The 19,491-nt window shown below is 36.4% G+C and overlaps 1 protein-coding gene across 3 annotated transcripts in view; it reads left to right on the plus strand.

Moving 5' to 3' along the window:
• The first annotated feature begins 11,346 nt into the window (after positions 1–11,346).
• Positions 11,347–19,491, plus strand: part of sgl (UDP-glucose 6-dehydrogenase sgl) — a 92,892-nt gene continuing 84,747 nt past the window's right edge. For all 3 annotated transcript variants that reach the window (XM_076183650.1, XM_076183651.1, XM_076183649.1), the window contains exon 1: positions 11,347–11,451. The gene's annotated coding sequence lies outside the window, so the exon portion shown is untranslated. The remainder of the gene's footprint in view (positions 11,452–19,491) is intronic.

The raw sequence follows: 19,491 nt of genomic DNA on the forward strand, positions 1-19,491 counted from the left end.
ACTTTATTTGAAGCGAGACCGATAATTATAAAGGCCCTGAAATCTCTCCCCACCTAGACATACCTTTTAAATCTTGTTCTCTATGGCCAAGCGATCTAAAAAAAAATCACAGCAGATTAATTGTGTTACCTAACGTTGGTTAATAATTAAGAAAAATCACCTTGGTCTAATTTAGTGAAAGAAAATGGGTATAGAAATTCCGAGCACGTCATAACTGGGAGAAGAAAGTGCCAGGAAGAGGAAGAAGGAGAAAGGGCAACGATATAGGAAGGATAATAGGTTAATTGTGACACGCTTTGACCTACACAAGGTGAGGATGGAGTTTCCCCTTAGCCGATTCAAATGGCAGGAATAAAAAAGAAAAAGAAAATGAGTGCAGAGATCAGTCGATTCGGGCAGGACGTTCATACAAAAAAGAAATTAATAGAATCTAGCGAGTTTCTTAACTGGAATATCATATACAAGATAAATTTAGATTAGATGTAAATTTTATATTAACCTTCAATTGTGTAATCATTGGTAATAAAAGCTGCATTAATTTCTTACGTAGGACATATAATTGCAGTTTTTTCTTTATCAGATGCGTTGTACTGTCGACACCAAATATTATCCTCAGAGTTTTTAAAAGTTAGAATATCTACAACAGATAAATGCAAATATAGATAGATAAATAAAATAGTGGTAACATAGATAGTAATGATATAATGATAATATTAAAAATAATAATAATGACAATATTAATAATGATAATAATAACAATAATAATAATAATAGTAACAATAATAATATTGATAACAATAATAATAATAATTATGATAATATTGATAACAATAATGATGAGGATGATGACAATAACAATAATATTGATAACAATAATGATGATAATATCAATAACAATGATGATGACGATAATAATGATAACAATAATAATAATAATAACTGTAATAATAACAGTAACAGAATAATAATAATAATAATTATTATCATTATCTTGAGTCAAACCCAGTAGAGTATTGCTGTATGTGTTAGCTTGGTAGGGGTGGATAGCAATACACAGGTGTGCGGCTATACCATGCTTCACTTATATCGAGACATATATTGATTACCAGACAGTACTTCACTCCAGGTGGGCAATACTTTTCCAATTATAATCGTGAAAAAATAAAATAAATGAATATAGTCAAAGGTAATAGGAAATATATTGGGTCTTGTCCGGGAACCATGTGCCTACCTCTTAGGGTTGCACTACAAGATAGAGGTTTGAATGTATTTTTTCATATTAGGATTGTTTATAAATTAAGAGTTAAATTAATTTTTTTATTAAATGTGTAATATCAATAAATAATGTCCGTATTACTTGAAATTTTAACTTAAGTAAATAGAAATGTATCATTTTTGTCTATGTTTAATATCGGGATTAACCTCCTTAATATTCAACAGTTAATGAGGTAATTTCGTTAATTTTTGTCCGTTAATCAAGGAGTTAAATATATTTGTTAGTTAATTCGTTGGAGCTACGAATGTTGGTTACCTGTAATCGCGTGCACGAGTTTAATCTTCTTCAACTTTAGTTATATATGAGGCCACTGTGGCGCATTGGTCTCAATTCCCACTACTTGCTGTTAAGGTACACTAGGTTTTAGTGTAATATTTTTTCCTATTATGACTGCTAGCTTCTATTTTGAGCTAATAACATTTTATATTTATCTTATTTAGCTTTATTTATTTATTTGCCTTTTAATTTATTTATTTTTTACTGCCTACTAGCTTCCATTTTGAGATTTTTTTTGGGGGGGAGGAGGGGAGCTATGTCTGCTAGCTTATATTTTGATATAAAAAAAAAACATGTCTTGGAGACTATGTCTTCTAATGTCCATTTTTAATTTACATCTACTAAAATCCATATCTTGTTTTTTTTTTAATAGAAAAGATTGAATTTTTTGGTTACGCCTTCTGAACCCATTCTGAAACACCTACACACACACACATGATTTGCTATTGTAGTGATTAACGTCTTGAGCCAACTAGTGTCCGTCACTGTCCCCCTTGGGCAAGAAAAAGGTATGTGTGTGATCCACCATAGTCTTGGATCACGTATTGGACTCGTGATCGACAGGTATTTCCTTCAGGAATGAGAGCTCAGAGGTCATATATGACCGATCTATAGGTAATGCTGCGACCTTACACGCGCGCACACCCCCAAATCCCCGCCCACGAGAATTGGAGTAACGACTCCCAGCGCAGCGATACTGATATTATTTCAGCCCTGGGCGGGATTCGAACCCTTACCTCCGTTGTGGCGGCCGGGAACTCTACCAACCGCGCTAACGTGTGTTGGCGTGTGTGTGTGAAGGTGTTTCGGTATGGGTGCTGAAGGGGTGAACAGAGAAATCAAGTTTCTCATTAGAAAAAAATAAATAAATAAAATTAAGTCACATCGTGGGTATAACCTTGGCATTTGATGCTTCTTCCACTAAGGTTGATTCCAGTTTCAACGTTTAAAAGTCAACACTCTCATATATATATATATATATATATATATATATATATATATATATATATATATATAATATATATATATGTATATATATATATATATATATAAACGTTGATAGATTTCTTGGTTTAGCCAGTATTGTGTAAATCGTGACTTTTTTCCGTGAGACGTCAAATACAGGAGGAAAAGATCATATGGGCATAGACGAAGAACAATGTGATTTTTTTTCTCAAATTTGATGATGGTAAGTATTTTACACCAAAATAATATTTATTTATTTGTGTCATGTAGAATAAACGGATTTTTTTTTAGCACTGAGATACTGATATTTTGAAGACTAAGTTATATATGCATGTATATATATATATATATATATATATATATATATATATGTGTGTGTGTGTGTGTGTGTGTGTGTGTGTGTGTGTGTGTGTGTGTGTGTGTGTGTGTGTGTGTGTGTGTGTGTGTGACATAAGTGGAGTAAGAAACACATCAGTATTAGTCTGAGTTTATTCCTGACTAGATTTGCAGGAATGCTTTTTCATTCTTTTGAAAACGCATTCCTGCGAAACCAGTCAGGAATAAACTCATACTAAGACTCTTGTGTTTCCTACCCCACTTACGTCAACTTGTCAGAATGTCTCAACACACACACACACACATATATATATATATATATATTATATATATATATATATATATATATATATATATATATATATATATATATTCTTTTAGATTGTTTGTTGCCAAATATAAACATTGGCTTCCAAACTTTTGGAAAAAAAAAATCAATATACACACTAAGAAAACAAATTAGCAGAAAATTTAAACCAAAATGCATATAGTCGTCAGAACATTCCATGAATCCCAAGGGGAAATGTTAATTTAAGGTGAACTAGGTGGTGGGGGAAAATGCAGTTTTCAAAATATGCTGTATTTGTCACTTCACTTTATTTCAAAAGTAATGACAAAATAACAGTGTAATGAAGTGCAGATTCATTGTCTGTGATGAGTCAAATTTTATCCTTTCTCAGCCATCAATGATGACGCGTTGATTCCGTTGAAAGCGAGTGAGCCAAGGTCTTCAGAAAAAGAAAAAAAAAAAAAATCTTCCCATCTTCATATCATCTATTCTTTATTGAGTTTATGCCCAATGCAATCTTTGGCTACAGCTTGAATGTTTACTGATAGCTTTCAACTTAACCAGAAGTTATTTGGCGTGTAAAATATAAATAATTATAATGATATGAGATAACAGAGAAGCCATGTATGAAATACGACAGTCTGTCAAAAGCTATAGACAAAGGTAGGAGTGAAACCATGCGGTTTGAGTAAATGAAGCGGAGAATGTCGTTGCCATGATGTACTAAGATATTACTATCTATTAGTAGTATATTTGATGGAAAAAATAATTCTCTAGGAATCTTATCTGATTTCGCACATTTTTTTGTATTAATCTTAGAATGAACAAAATTATTTTTATGGGCACAAACAAAAATGTTATGTAAATTAAATATATACACAGGAGGAAGTTGAACGAAATACAATCTTTCGCGTAGTATATTATTACGCAAGACAACTTTCACTCGATACAAACGCCTCCTAGCATATCATATTATTTCGCAGTGTGTCAAGAGGAATGCGTACAATGAAATAAATTGGTAATATTTCCAAATAATTATTCTAAGTGAAATACAAAAGTTACAAGCCAAAAGGGTTCATAAATAAAGATTGCATATAGAGGAACAGTGTGGGTTTAGGACAGGTAGGGGTTGTGTAGATCAGATTTTTGTGGTAAGACAGATATGTGAGAAAGCTATAGGAAAAGGTAAGTATGTTTTTTTGGGCTTTTATGGATCTGGAAAAGGCTTATGACAGGGTAGACAAGAAGGCACTGTGGGAGGTATTGCACATACTGTATATGGGATCGGAGGAAAGCTGTTAAGAACAGTCAAGAGTTTTTACGAGAGTGGTACAGCTTGTGTTGGGATTGGAAATGGAGAGAGTGAGTGGTGCGAGGTATAGGTGGGACTTCGTCAGGGATGTGTTATGTCGCCCTAACTGTTCAATCTATACATGGATGGGGTGGTGCGAGAAGTGAGTGGAAGGGTAGTGGGTCAGGGAATGGAGATGGTTAAAGAAAATGGAGAAAAGTGGGAGATAAGCCAGTTGCTGTTAGCTTACGACACTGCGCTTATAGCAGAAGCAGATTGAGGAAGTTAGTGAAAGAGTTTGAGGTGTGTGAAAGAAGGAAGCTGAAGATAAATGTGGATAAAATAAGGTGATGAGATGTACATGGCGAGAAAGTGACAGCAGAATGGAAGTGAGTATTAAAGGAGAGACACTGGAGGAAGTGGATAGTTTTAGATACTTGGGTGCGAATGTGACAGGAAAGGGAGGAGAGGGGGTGGAGGTAGAATGTAGATTGAGGGAAGCGAGTAAATGCCTTGGTGGATTAAAAAGTGTAATGAGAAATAGACATTTGTGAATGGAGGCTAAGAGGAGATTGTATGAAGGAGTGATTGTGCCAACAGCACTGTACGGGGCAGAAACATGGAACATGAGAGAGGAAGAGAGGGGTTTTAATGTGTTTGAGATGAGGTACCTAAGAAGTGTGATAGGGGTTACTAGGCTAGAGTGAGAAATGAGGTGAGGAGAACAGGGGTGGAAAGGGAGTTGGGAGATAGGGTTGATGAAAGAGTATTAGGATGGTTTGGACACATGGAAAGAATGAGCGAAGAAAGATAAATAAAAGAGGTAAGGAAGGTATAGGTAGAAGAAGTGAACATGAGGGGGCGACCTAGGATGAGATGGATGGATGGGGTGAAAGGGGCACTGGGAAAGAGGGGAATGTCTCTTGAGGAAGGACGGGAGAGGACAAAAGATAAGGGTGAATGGAGAAGAGTTGTGTATGAATGATGCTGTGATGCATGAGGGAGAGTGGGTGGGGGGTGAGGGAGCATGTATAAAAAATAAATTGACGCAGCTCGAAGGGATTTCTCCCCGTCTTCTTTTCTGCATGAGGGGACCAAGAGGGGAGGGGGGTCGCCAAATCTATGAAGCGGCCTTGCTATGGATGTGCTGTGTCTTGCGACACTGCTTCTGACCCAAGGCAGTGGACAAGATGCAGGGATGACCCGTCATCCAGAAGGCTCCAAGATAAGAGGGAAGGATGAGGGTAAAGTGAAGTGGAGGCGTAGGGGATGAAATGGGTGGGTGTGGTTTCAATGCCTTTGTTTTTTGGCGACCCCCCGTGTAAGGGGGAAGAAAGCCTTTGGTATATGTATTCATTTATTTATTTATTTTAGAGATGCATTTGGTGAGTTTGGTTCAATGTTCGACGTGGTTCAATGTTTGGTAGTCACGCAACTTTCTGCACAATATTTGATTTTTTGAAAGGAAGGTACTTGGTGTTTGCTGTTGCTCACCAGGATGTGGTTGTGTTAGAATGCAGACGAAACCACGAGAAATTCATCAAGTTAACGGAATCCAGTAGGTCAGAGGAAAATGTCGGCGTCCTATATCATATAACAATATATATATATATATATATATATATATATATATATAAAATTCTCCTTTCATTTGGAAATAAAATATGCACACATAAGAAAGCAGTTTGTACTCAAGACAGACGTCGGGTGCACATTGGTGCAGACGATGATTATTCCACAATAAAATTCATTTCTTGTTTACAATTTGAGTATGTGTGAGAAATAATTTAACACAGCCCGAAGGGATTTCTCCCCGTCTTCTCCTTTTCTGCATGAGGGGACGGAGAGGAGGGGGGGGTCGCCGATTTAATGAAGTGGCCTTGCTGTGCATGTGCTGTCTTGCGACACTGTTTTCTGACCCAGGGCAATGGGCGAGATGCAGGGATGACCCGTCATCCAGGAGGTGCCAAGATAAGTGGGAGGGAAGAGGGTAGAGGGGAGTGGAGTATGTAGGGGATGGAATGGGTGGGAGTGGTTTTTATGCCTTTTTCTTTTCGGCTACCCCCCGCGTAAGGGGGAAAAGAGCCTTTGGTATATGTATGTATGTACGATTTGAACGGAATAAAACGACGACATAAACACAACGCTATAGTGTCACCAGGATGGACTTCGGGTAAGCTGAAGAAATAAAATTATTAACGTTATCAACATGTCCTGAGTGTAATCACGTGATACAGTACAGCATAGTTAGGATGCCCTTCTCTACTACAAGTTAAAGCATACCTTCCACTATGCTATCACTGTTGTTTGTATATGAAGATTATCAGGTAATAACTAGTTGGGAATGAAGTAGTTAAATTCTTTTTGTTCCCACCTAAAAAAAAAAATCTACAATACAGTATATTGTTGTATGGTTCTTGCACTTTGTGAGTTTTAAGTTTAGCATGATGTTTACGTTTTCATTTTACATTTTTCTATTTTGTAAGTTTAATTTGTGGTAAGTGAGACACTTTTTATTATTTGCAAACATGATTTTTTAACGTATAATTAATTTCCAAACTTATTTCCACCAGGGAGCCATTTTGTATACAAATAACAACAAACACATTCACTCACGACTCGGTGGCGCAGTTGGTAGAACGATGAACTACTAGCATGGTGGTGCGCGTAGTGCTTGGTTCGAATCCTGCCCAGGGCCGAAAGTAATTTCGGTACAGCTGCGCTTCGGGTCGTTACTCTGACTCTCGTGGGCGGGGAGTTGGGTGTGTGTGTGTGTGAAAGGTCATAGCATTACCCATAGATCGGACCTACGAGCTCTGAGCTCTCTTCCAGGAGGGAAATAGCTGTCGATCACGCGTCGAACACGTGATCCAAAAAGACCAAGTGAATACACAAATTAAATTTAGAAGTATGGAAATAAAACGTAAACACCATACTAAACTCAAATTCACAATGACCACAGCAAGTGCAGTAAGAGCATTCTGGAAGATTGATTTAGCTTGTAGAAGCGGACATCCAAACTCTGGTGCATTACGTGATAAAATTCAGGATATATATATATATATATATATATATATATATATATATATATATATATTCTCCTCGGTCGTGTTTATGCCATACACCATTGTGCACCCGACGTCTGTCTTGAATAGACTAAAGTCTTTTGTGTGCATGATTTATTGACAAATGGAAGGAGAACGAGGAAAATCTCAAGGGGATAACGATCACTATACAATGTCAAGACATCGGAGTTCTCCATGTTTTTAAATGTCACCTAAAAAGAAAATATTAATATTGACGACTTTTCGCCATCAGTATTTGTTCCTCTTGCACATTTTCTCATAAATGATTAGTAATGCGGCAAATATTCATTTACACGTAAATATTTGTAATTTTGTTTATTATTTGTGACAAAAACCATGTAGGTGCACACTAGGCTACTATGCTACTTCGTTTGAGTTGAAACGACTTTGGTTACAATATTCTAGACTTCCGTAAGAACATCTCAACAATATGTCTAAGTGTCTAACATTCGTAATCTAGGTTTAACTTCTCCAAGTTCGTCATTTAGCTTCCCATTATATGACGCAAAAGTTATTTGAAGTTTGGAAATTCGAAAAAAATATCGTAACCGAAGTCGTTCTTACTCAAACGAAGTAGCAAAAGCAAGTAGCATGCCAGCGAGAAAAGCCTAGTGTGCCACCACACATCAAATGCCGTTAGCGAAAACTTTGTAACGGTCATAGTCTTGTGGTTGGAGAACTCCTGTCGAGACGAAAACATTTATTTAGACTAATCGTGCTTCTGACCCGAACAGGGGGCGGGAAACAGGGATCCCTTAGGTAAATGTCATTAGCCATGGTCTCGGATCACGTGCTGGACTCGTAATCGACAGTTATTACCCTCATGGATAAGAGTTCATTTATGGCCTACTGAGCCTGTGATCACATACCCCTACCCTAACACACACATCTCCTTGTTCAACGGAGCAGGGTAGTTTGAAATTCAGTGATGCTTTTCAGCCCTGGGCGGGAATCGAATTCACAGTTAGCAAGTGAGCCTGGTACCAGTACACCAGCAAAAGGTATATATGACTGTTTATATATTATTATGCGTGACTGTATGGCATGCAATATACTCGTGTACAGCATACGATGTACACGCATATATACAACATATGACTGTTTATATATGATTATGCGTGACTGTATGGCATGCAATATACTCGTGTACAGCATACGATGTACACGCATATATACAACTTATGTACAATTTACAGGGGTGAATGGAGAATGGTTGTATATGGATGATGTTGTGATAGCATGAGGTGGAATGGGCGGGTGGATGGGGGGTGAGGTAGTATGTGTGAGCAAAATTTGACGCAGCCCGAAGGGATTTCTCCCCGTCCTCTCATTTTATGCAATGGGGGGACGGAGAGGGGGGGTCGCCAATTTAATGAAGCGGCCTTGCTGTGGATGTGCTGTGTCTTGCGACACTGCTTCTGACCCAGGGCAGTGGACAAGGTGCAGGGATGACCCGTCATTCAGGAGGTGCTAAGATAAGAGGGAGGGTGGAGGGGTGTGGAGTGTATTCAGGGATGGAATGGGTGGGAATGATTTTATGCCTTTTTCTTTTTGGCTACCCCCCTTGTAAGGGGGAAAAAGCCTTGGTATATGTATGTATGATGTACATATATATCACACATGGTGAGTCACATACACGCACACAACACGTACATGTACACACACGCACATACCGTACACACCTATACATACATGTTATGCATGTATCATGTGTTATGGTTCCCGCCAAGATATTTCGCTCAATTATAACGGCAATCTCTATTAAATTCTTTCCACAGGTGGGAACCCCTTGTCCTGGTTGTAACTTGGCTACCTTAATCAGTGAAGGAGATAAAATGCTATTGTAGCAAAAATATCGCTTCAAAATCTCTTATGACAATTACCTTTCTCGCGTGCAGCGCACACCTGTTTACTTGACACTGGTGATTAACTTTATTATCCTACCTCACCGGATGAAAATCACGTAGTATTTGCTGAATAAACAAATAATGAAATAAATACATAGTCAAATAAATAGTTACATAAAAATTAAGAACGAATAAACATATACACAAATAAATATACAAATAAGTAAAAAGAAATAGATAACCAAACAAAATAAAATTAGAAAAAATAGGGGTTCGCGCACCATGACATACACGCTACATCTCTACTGAAAGGCAGTACAAGCACGATTCAAAATCCTTATGTAACTTCCTTCCCTTTACTTTCTAAAGGGCTACACTTACCTTCCCAGCGTCCTTCAGGCGTCTTGCCAACGTTCAATAGTAACTACTGCCTTAAATATGGAAAGTAAAATCGCAGGGCCATATGACAGCTGTTATTCAAATATTACAGTCAAACGCTGAAAACAAAATAATGAAGCCATATTTAAGTGTTGCCATGAATTTGCCAATATAAGCTCTAAATAATGAGGCCAGTTTTGAAGCCGACTATTTCCATAGTGCATTTGCCAAAAGTCAAAACGGTTATTTATTAAATAAACCTTATCGTAGACATTTTTACATGCTTAAAATATCATGTATGTACCCATGGTATTGGATCACGTGTAGGACATTTATGTATGTATATATACACACACAAATATATATATATATATATATATATATATATATATATATATATATATATATATATATGTGTGTGTGTGTGTGTGTGTGGTGGAAATATATATACTTATATATATATATACATATATATATGTATATATATATATATATATATATATATATATACTGTATATATATATAGAAGTCATGGGTCAACAACTTGTCACAATGTACCAGCACATATATATATATATATATATACATATATATATATATATATATATATATATATATATATTTATATATATACATATATATATATATATACATATATATATATATATATATATATATATATACACACACACGTGCACACATTTTCCATACAGATGCAAGTGCTACTAAAATAGCCTTAGTATAACAAGCTGAACCCACACCTTGATTTAAAACGGGGTATGGTAATTTGAAATTACGATACAAGATTCACGAGTCTAGCTCACTCCTTCTGTAGTACAATTAAGTAAATATATTTTGGTGATCACATCCACGCTGGCTTCATGGTCTAGTGGTATTGACTTGGCCTGTTCATTCAGCGGACGGAGTTTGGTCCTCGTTAGAAACAGTAAAGTTATACTGGAAAACATGTCCTCGCCCATGTGCAACGCTTTATTTACGTAATTATTTCTTTAATTGTTTGTGTATTTATAATTCTATTTATTTTGGGTGCGTACTGTCACAACATTATCCATGATCATCTGTCATAAGAGAGGGTAATATCTGTCAATCATAAGTCCAGCACGTGATCCAAGACCATGGTGAATCATGCAAACAACAATAACACAAATGTCAGCGAAAAGATTATACTAAAAGAAACCTATAAGATATGTTATGTACATTTTTCACATAGATAATCGCTCTGGAACACACAAGAAGAAACATCCCTGGTAAATAACCACAATAAGTAAAACAATAAATGGGAGATATAGAAACGGCAGGTATATACGCACACTCATCAAAGTTTGTGGTAAACATGTTGATTATTATTTCATCTCATTTAGTCATTTTTACCTAAAGGACGCTATTGATATGAAGAAGAAAGGGTCACAGCCTCAAGCATCCACCCTCACCCTTGGCTACGCATGTGCCTGGTACAAGATGGTTAGAATAGTCCTGCACTAAATCAGCTTGAACTCTTACACCTGTGCAATTTTGCTCGGGGGAGTTTGCCACGCATGCGCACGGCGAACCTGCGGGCGGTTGCCAGTTGCATTATTTATTTCAGTTCCATTTTCCCGCTGTTTACAATTCAGTCAGCTGTCAGACGTGGCAGTGGGAACGAAGGAAGAGAGCAGGGAAGGATTTCGCGTCATCTAATCACAAGGGTATGTTTTATGGTCATCATTTGGGCATGAGATGACGATATCTATAATGTTTTGAAAGTTGCAGTTCCAATTCACATGTGGTAGGCGTTAAAACACTTACAAAACGAAGCATACCGGTACGAAGTCGTAGGCATGGGCATTTCCGTTGATGACATTCGTAACCAGTGCAAAGTTATCTGATCTCACGACCCCCATCATGATCATGGGAATCCAGCATCCTCTAATATCTGGTTACAGGAACTACAGCTTCCCACCCACCCCGTGGGCATACCAGCACCTTAGGCTTAAGGAAACATTCACCATTGCACAAATGAATGATCATGAATTTTGCCCCCCTCCAAAAGAAGGAAAAAAAAAAGTCTTTTACCCAGAAGGCAGAAGCCACATATATCTCATTGTAGCTTGTTAGGTACAGTAATGAGAAATTGGTTTCAGAAAATATTTTAATTTGTATTATATAACTTGGGGCAATACTATTTTTTATGGATTAAAATGTTATGATAATCATAATACATCATTATTATTTATTCTAAACTTGTACTTCTGTACAGAGTGTTTGTGAACTAGTTTCAGGAAGTCAATTTTTGAAAGTTCATTGGAAAATTTATGAGGTCATTGAGAACAATCTATCACTTATATATATCAAATTGAACATTTACTAACATTATAATAGACTTATATTACTGCAGTTGTACAAATGATAGACTATTGCGATTTATTCAAATAAAACAGATTACCACAGGTATGTCCTAAACATTAGATAGGTTATGTGTTAGGTAATGTATCATTATGCAAGTGTATTTGGTTCTTAGTTGTATACATTGTATTTATGGTATATTGGATTAATATTTCCCAGTAGATCATTGACTAGTACCTGCTTGTGGTGGCCTTACAAGATGGACATCAGATAGGATCATCTCCCAGATCCCCATTTTCAAAACCTGTCAACTCTCCTTTACCACCATCTAGAGGTGTCCCAAGGGGCTGGCACTTGGTTCCAAGAATGGGTTCAAAATCAACCTGTATCAACTTCAACTATTTTTTCCACCTTTTCATTTTTGGCCAGTAACATAGAAACTGCTCCAGGTCATTTGGATTTAGAGAAGGAAGATCCTGTGTAACCAACCTACTAAGGTTCCACTTGAGAGTGTTGCATGAGAGAGGGATGGATGGACTGTGTACCCAAACTTAGAAAATGTTTTTGACAAAGTGCCACAGAAATGATTTATATGGAAATTAAAAAAAAAGAAAAGTAGAAGGCCCTAGAATGAATGCACTGAAATTTGTATAAAAAAATATATATATATATATATAACGGTATATATATATATATATATATATATATATATATATATATAAGTAATAAGTCTGTGAAATCAGTAGTGATAGATTAAAAGTCATACTGTGGAAAAGTGACTAGTGGAGTGCCACAGGGCTTAGTTGTGGCACCTGTAATGATGCTATTATATATAAATGACAAGATGAAAGAAATGGACAGCCACACAAATATATTTGTAGATGATGCAAAGATCATGAAGGAGGTTAGGAGGAAGGATCACAATTTGATACAAGAAGACCTGGGTAAGGTTTGTAAGTGGAGTTGGGAGTGGAAAATGGATTTTAATACCAAGAAATGTAGATTCTTGGATCTGGGCTTGGAAAAAGAATGATGAAAAAATACAAATTGGAAAATGAGAAAAAGGATTTAGGGCTTCTAATCAAGGAATGATCTATTGCCTGAAAGTCTTATAAAGAAATTAAGAGGGGAGACCTACAACTTGTTGAAAAATGTAAGAGTGGCATCTCATTATATGAAATAAGGTATTATAAAGTCATTGAGAGTAATTTATCTCAAACTGGAATATTCAGCAGTGGTCACCACATCTGAAGAATGGTAGATACAAGGAAAATAGACAAAAGGCAGCAACTAAGATGCCAAATGTAAATGACAAGACATGAGGAAAAAAATAGGACCTCCCACACCAAAAAAGCATCACGATGAAAAAGATTTAGAAAAGATGGACAGAAAGGAGTTGCTGGTATGGGATGAACAACCAACAAGATGCCCAAATGGAAAATGGAAAAATGCAAACTTAATTGAAAGATGTTAAGAAGTATATTTTTCTACATAGAAGAACTTGTGGAACAAGTTGGATGAAAATGTAATCCAAGCTAACACCGTAAATGTAATCAAAACAAAGAGATGGGATCCCATAACCACGGCTCCAATTCTGTGTACCACAGCTACGTAAATACAGTAGACATCTGTACAATTCTTTTTTTCTAGATATATCTATGGGAGAGTTTAAGGGCTATTGCCAGCCATTGTGGAAATATGGATTTCCAGTTGGTGGAAAAATAAGGCAGCAGTTATTTTGATTAACCCTTCCCAATCAGATGGTAGATTTAATGAAATTTTCTGGACAATGCTTGAGAAGTCACATGAGTGTAAAGGATTAATGAAAGGCTTCAAATAATTTTTTGTTTTTAATTTTTTCTCATTAATGTCAAATGACTATTCAGGTTTAGATTGGTTTCTCAATAGTAAAAAGCTAGATTAGGAAATTGTACTACAGTTTTACTGCTTGTTTTTATAGATTGAAGAATGTAATTGTTGTAAACCACATACAATTTTTATTTTCTATCATTGGTGGCAATGGAAGCATTTTATTATACAGTATGATATAATTATATTGTATTTTATTATAATAGATTTATTACATAATTGTTAAGAAGCCAGTGGATCAATCTGTACTTTGTTGTGGGGAGAGTAGATGATATTGTACAGAAACTAAAACTAATCCCCTATGAGAAAGGTGGCCAAGTCAGTGTATACCCACATCATTATTATTTTGTTAGCAATAACCACCGCTTCTATCATTATGGATATCGATTTATTAAAAAGATGGAGTCATAGAGGCCGTAAAGGAGATATTCAAGGAGTGATGGTTAAACAATGATTACTATTTTTGAGTGGAGATTAATCTTTAATCATGGAAGTTTGATACATGACACTAGTTTATAGGGGCATCATTGAAGACCTTAGAATATTCAGTTCAATTGTTACCAGAAGTTTCCCTAACTGGAAATCTGGAACTCCACAACAACTAGTAATGGTCTTTGGGCCAACTCATAGATCTCTGGCAAGAAACCCAGATGTCTGTGTTGTATCAGTGTGGAACTGTATGTCATTGGGTGAAAGTGATAGGAGGGGAGCAGTCTTTCATTGTCAGCTCTCCTTGTGTATAGACTGGAGAAGATGAATGCAGTCAAAAGTAACGAGTCCATAGACAGACTTTCAGACTCTTAAGACTGCAATTTCAAATAGAAATTAGGAAGTTCAAGGGGTTAAGATGGGTGGAAGGGAGATTATTCTCTGACATCTTTCTTGGAAGACCACCTCATGCAGGTACCTGTTGTCTATCCCACCCAAAAATAGTGGTTGCAAAAAAATGATACAGCTTATGAGACGCGCACACTAAAAGGTTTCCTTGCTTTCTTGCTATTCTGTTCCTCACTCCGACTTTCAATCCTCAAGTGATCAGTGACAGGTACCTGCTTGTGGTTGTCCTGCAAGATGGACAGGAGAACTACCTTTTTCTCTAAACTCATCAACCCACCCACTGCCTGATGGAGGTACAGCCCTGAGGGGCTGACACTTGATCTCCATAATGGCCTATGAACACTCAGAATGCATTCATACACTTAGTTGATTACTTTTCATACATTTCTCCTACCACAAAGACTTGAGACATGAAGCCTTATCGAATTTCAGTATTATATAATGCTCATTGTAGGGTTTAGTTTTTATTTATAACAAAGTGATCAGTGATAGGTTCCTGATGGTGGTGGACTTACAAGGTGGATGATAGAGAATAATCTCCCTGCCATCCACTTTCAAGATCTCTCACCTTTTTCACTACCATCTGGTGGTTCAACCTCCATCACGGATAAATGTCAGAATGTAACACACCCCATACTATACATCACCTTATGGAAGGCTGCATTGCACACAATCATGTATGCCAACAACACGTTATATACTCTATAAATGATTTGAGGGAAAAACCCATTCAAGCCATGGTATTCCTTAGGGAGATGGGACTGCTTAGACAGACAGTCTAGGGAATAACAACAACAACAGATTATTAGTTTCCTCAAATGTTGATTAACTCATGTCTTCCTGATTCCAGTAGTTAATTCTATATTGTCAGTCTGTGTTCTCTTGTTCTTCCCATTGATGCCTTTACAAAGTCTTTAATCTATAAATTGTTTTCTCCTCTACCTACTTATATAAGGTGGTCACCTTTTTTATATATTGGAACTTTCATGAAACTTTTTTTGTGTGTGAAGTCTGCACCCTTGTTGTATACTCCAAACCAAGTCTTGTGTGATTTAGTGTCTAGGCAATGTTTAAATCTGTAGCTGTGTATTCACTTGTGTTAAAGTTATATGTGGCTCATCCAATCCATGGAACTTTTCCAATACATCTTCTTCAGTTTCTCTAGTTTATATTTTGCTGTTCTCTTATTGTCTCTTCCATGTGTATCATACATACCACTTTATCTGATATTGAATTAGTCCAAAAGCTGGCTGGTAAGCTGCTGAATTCGGACAGAAATTTATAAGCTCAGGTGTTACCAGCCCAATAGAATTTTCAGCTGTATCTTTAATAGCCTATACCATATGGCAGATGTGAAATTTTCTATAATCTCTGTAGCCAACACTTGGGGTAGGAGGAAGTCTTTGGTTCTATTTGTTTGCTTGTTTTTCCTGATTATTTCTCATTTCTTCTATTCATGTATCCATGAATTTTATTCATTAATTCATTTATTTACCTTTATATTTTATATTTACCTGACATGCAAGTAGGTGAGTTAGTGTCACATTGAATCTTTTCTCTATTGTGTCCTTGAAAGGTAGCAGTATAGGACTAGAATTTCAAACTGACCATACTTTCACCCAAACTGCAGTTGTCACTTAGAAATCTGTTCAAGGCAGTTAAATGAAGTTTAGCTGATGATTTATGTGTATTGTTTCCATGTGGACATTTGCATTTTTCACTGTTGTATTCCTGCCAGTCTTATTTGATTAAGTACCTCAAATTTCCAAATACTTTTACAATTTTTCAAAAAACCAGTTCCACCTTGTGTTGCTGGGTATTTGTGGCCTTCCTGCTTTTTGAGCCAGGGAAGATTGGTGGCAGTTTCTGAAGAATTTATGTATTAACTACTCTAGAGAGCATATTTTCTATTTTAGACATCTTTTTCTAATAGATACAAATAACATACAGTGTTCATGTAGATCCTAACCAGAATCTCCTTGGTTTCATCCCTTCTTGTAGCCTTTTGTCAGCCTGTCTTGCTTCCACCATTTCCTTTTTGTTCTTAAAGCTCCTCTTCCATTATTATAAGCTAATCATTCATCAAGTCCTACATACATAAAATTTCCATACTAACACAACCTAGCCAACAGTCCAACATTTCTTCCCAAAGATCTCTCTGGGAATCCCTTAGGACCATTACCAGCCACCAGGCTTGTGTGATTGCTGTCAGTGAAACTCCTGTTAAGTTATTTTTTTTTTCAGTTACCCATTACCTGAAACACCCATTTAGTTACCCATTATCTGTCTAAGCATGGGAAAAGAAAAGCCATGCCACTTTCACTTCCATCACACAGATCCTTTCACTTTTCACTGCACTCTGTTACTATATGTTAGGGGTTGAGAGTATACGTAATAAATACCAATCTTCCCACATGGTAAGAATGATGATATTTGTCAACGTGTTTCTGACATGATCACTACTCAAGTTTTACTATTTTTGTGTGGAATGGAACCAATATGCAAATTACACCCAAGATCCATGAAACATTTAAATGTACTACAAGCACATTAGAGTTTAACACTTATATCCACCTCCTTTGATCTTTTAGGATTAAGGTGTTTTGAAGCATGACCCCACTTAAATGTGGCAAAATCACCCAGAGTCAATAGAACAGGTTGTAGGATGGAAGGCTTTATTCCTTCCAAGTGCTTGGAGGCTCCCCAGACCCTCAGGTCTTGGAGAGATTCCTGTGGCTCCTTAAAGTAGAGGCTATGCAATGGGAACTCCATGTAGGCACCATCCCAGAAGTTTTCCATTTGTATTGGGAATAAAGTTTTGGGAATCTGACCTGTGGGATGTGGGACAAGGTTCATCATTTCTTCTACAGCAACAACAACAACAACAGTATCAAACAGCATTCATTGCTTAAACCAAACACTTCACTTCTATCCCTGGAATACTGGCAGTTCATACCTGGTATCAGCTCTCTCATGGAACAGGTTGTTGTCTCAGTCACTATGTTTTTCTCCAACTTTCTCTACCATCCACGGACAATTCTTGCTTGTTCATCATCCTGACCACAGTTGATTGTTTCAATCCATTCACCCACCTTTCACTTGCAGCAATACTGATTCAAAGGATTACAAAGGCGGAGCATGCCGACAGGAGACCTTTTGATCCATATCTAGGTCAGATGCGAAAAAAAATCATATTAATAATAAAACAATAAATAAAAACTATAATAATGTAAATAACAAATAAAATACATAAATAAATGCATAGGTATAGTTAAATAATAAACAAACAGGTAAATAGTAAATAATAATAAATTGACATATAACTAATAATAAATGAAAATCAGACAGACAAATGATAACAAAACAAAAACAAATAATATAAGATAAATTATAATCATTACAGCATCTTACTCAGGTATTTATCTAAATGATTCTTAAAGCTTCGAACTGACCTAGATTGCACTACCTGTGCAGGAAGTTTATTCCATTCATTAACTACACGGTTGGCAAAGTTGTTTCTACCTACTTCCAAATTGAATCTATTTCCGGACAGTTTGAGACCATTGTTTCTTGTCTGATTCTCATTTAATGTGAAAATTTGGTCACTTGATGTTGTCAATTCCCTTTAAAATCTTAAAGACCTGTATCAAGTCACCTCTGAGTCTACGCTTTTTTAGGGAAAACAGATTCATGTGTTTTAGTCAATTTTCGTATGATTTATTTTTGATATTTGGAATCAGTTTTGTGGCTCGCCGTTGTACTTTTTCCAGTCTATCAATGTCTTTAATGAGATTCGGTGACCATACGGAAACAGCATATTCCAAATGTGGATGAACTAACGAGTTATATAGCTTGTTAATGAGTAATGGACTTTTGAAATCAAAAGATCGCGCAATCAGTCCCAGAATCTTATTTGCTTTCTCAAAGGCTGAAATACACTGCTTGGATGATTTGAGGTCGTTACTGATAATTATGCCGAGATCTTTTTCACTATCCACTTTTGTTAACGAATTTCCAAATAACTTGTAATTGTACTTACTGTTATTTTTACCTATGTGCATTACCTTGCATTTACCTGTATTAAATTTTATTAGCCACTTTTCAGACCATTGCTGTAATTAATCTAAATCTTCTTGAATATCTAATTGGTTTGAGTGATCATTTGCCACTCCGCAGAGTTTTGTATCATCAGCAAATTTGGAAACAGTAGATTTTAGTCCATGGTCTATATCATTTATATATACAGTACTATGAATAGAAGTGGCCCAAGAACGGAACCCTGAGGAACTCCACTTGCAACACTTTTCCATCCAGAAGTTTTTCCATTTAAAACAACTCTCTGTTTACGACCATTCAACCAATTACTAGTCCAACCTAATAGGCTACCACTTATTCCTCTGAGAGTATCTAATATTCATTCTTGACCAAACCATTTCATGTTGGTCAGTTCTCTTTCAACTGATCTCGTCTGTACTCTAGTCCATTCACAGATCCTCTCACTCCTTATTCTGTATTATTTTGGCTAATGTTCTTTATATTTATTTTCTATTTATCATATTTTGATCATTTCTGCATGAGGGGACAGGAGAGGGTTTACATGTAGGTAAAGCAGTTCTGCTGTGAATGTGCTGTGACTTACTGCATTGCTTCTGACCCAGGCAGTGGGCTGGAGACAAGGATGGCTCTTCATCCACGAG

Source organism: Oratosquilla oratoria, chromosome 4, assembly GCF_046742065.1.
Source record: "Oratosquilla oratoria isolate Oo_2021 chromosome 4, ASM4674206v1, whole genome shotgun sequence".
In the NCBI taxonomy this organism is placed as follows: Eukaryota; Metazoa; Arthropoda; class Malacostraca; order Stomatopoda; family Squillidae; genus Oratosquilla; species Oratosquilla oratoria.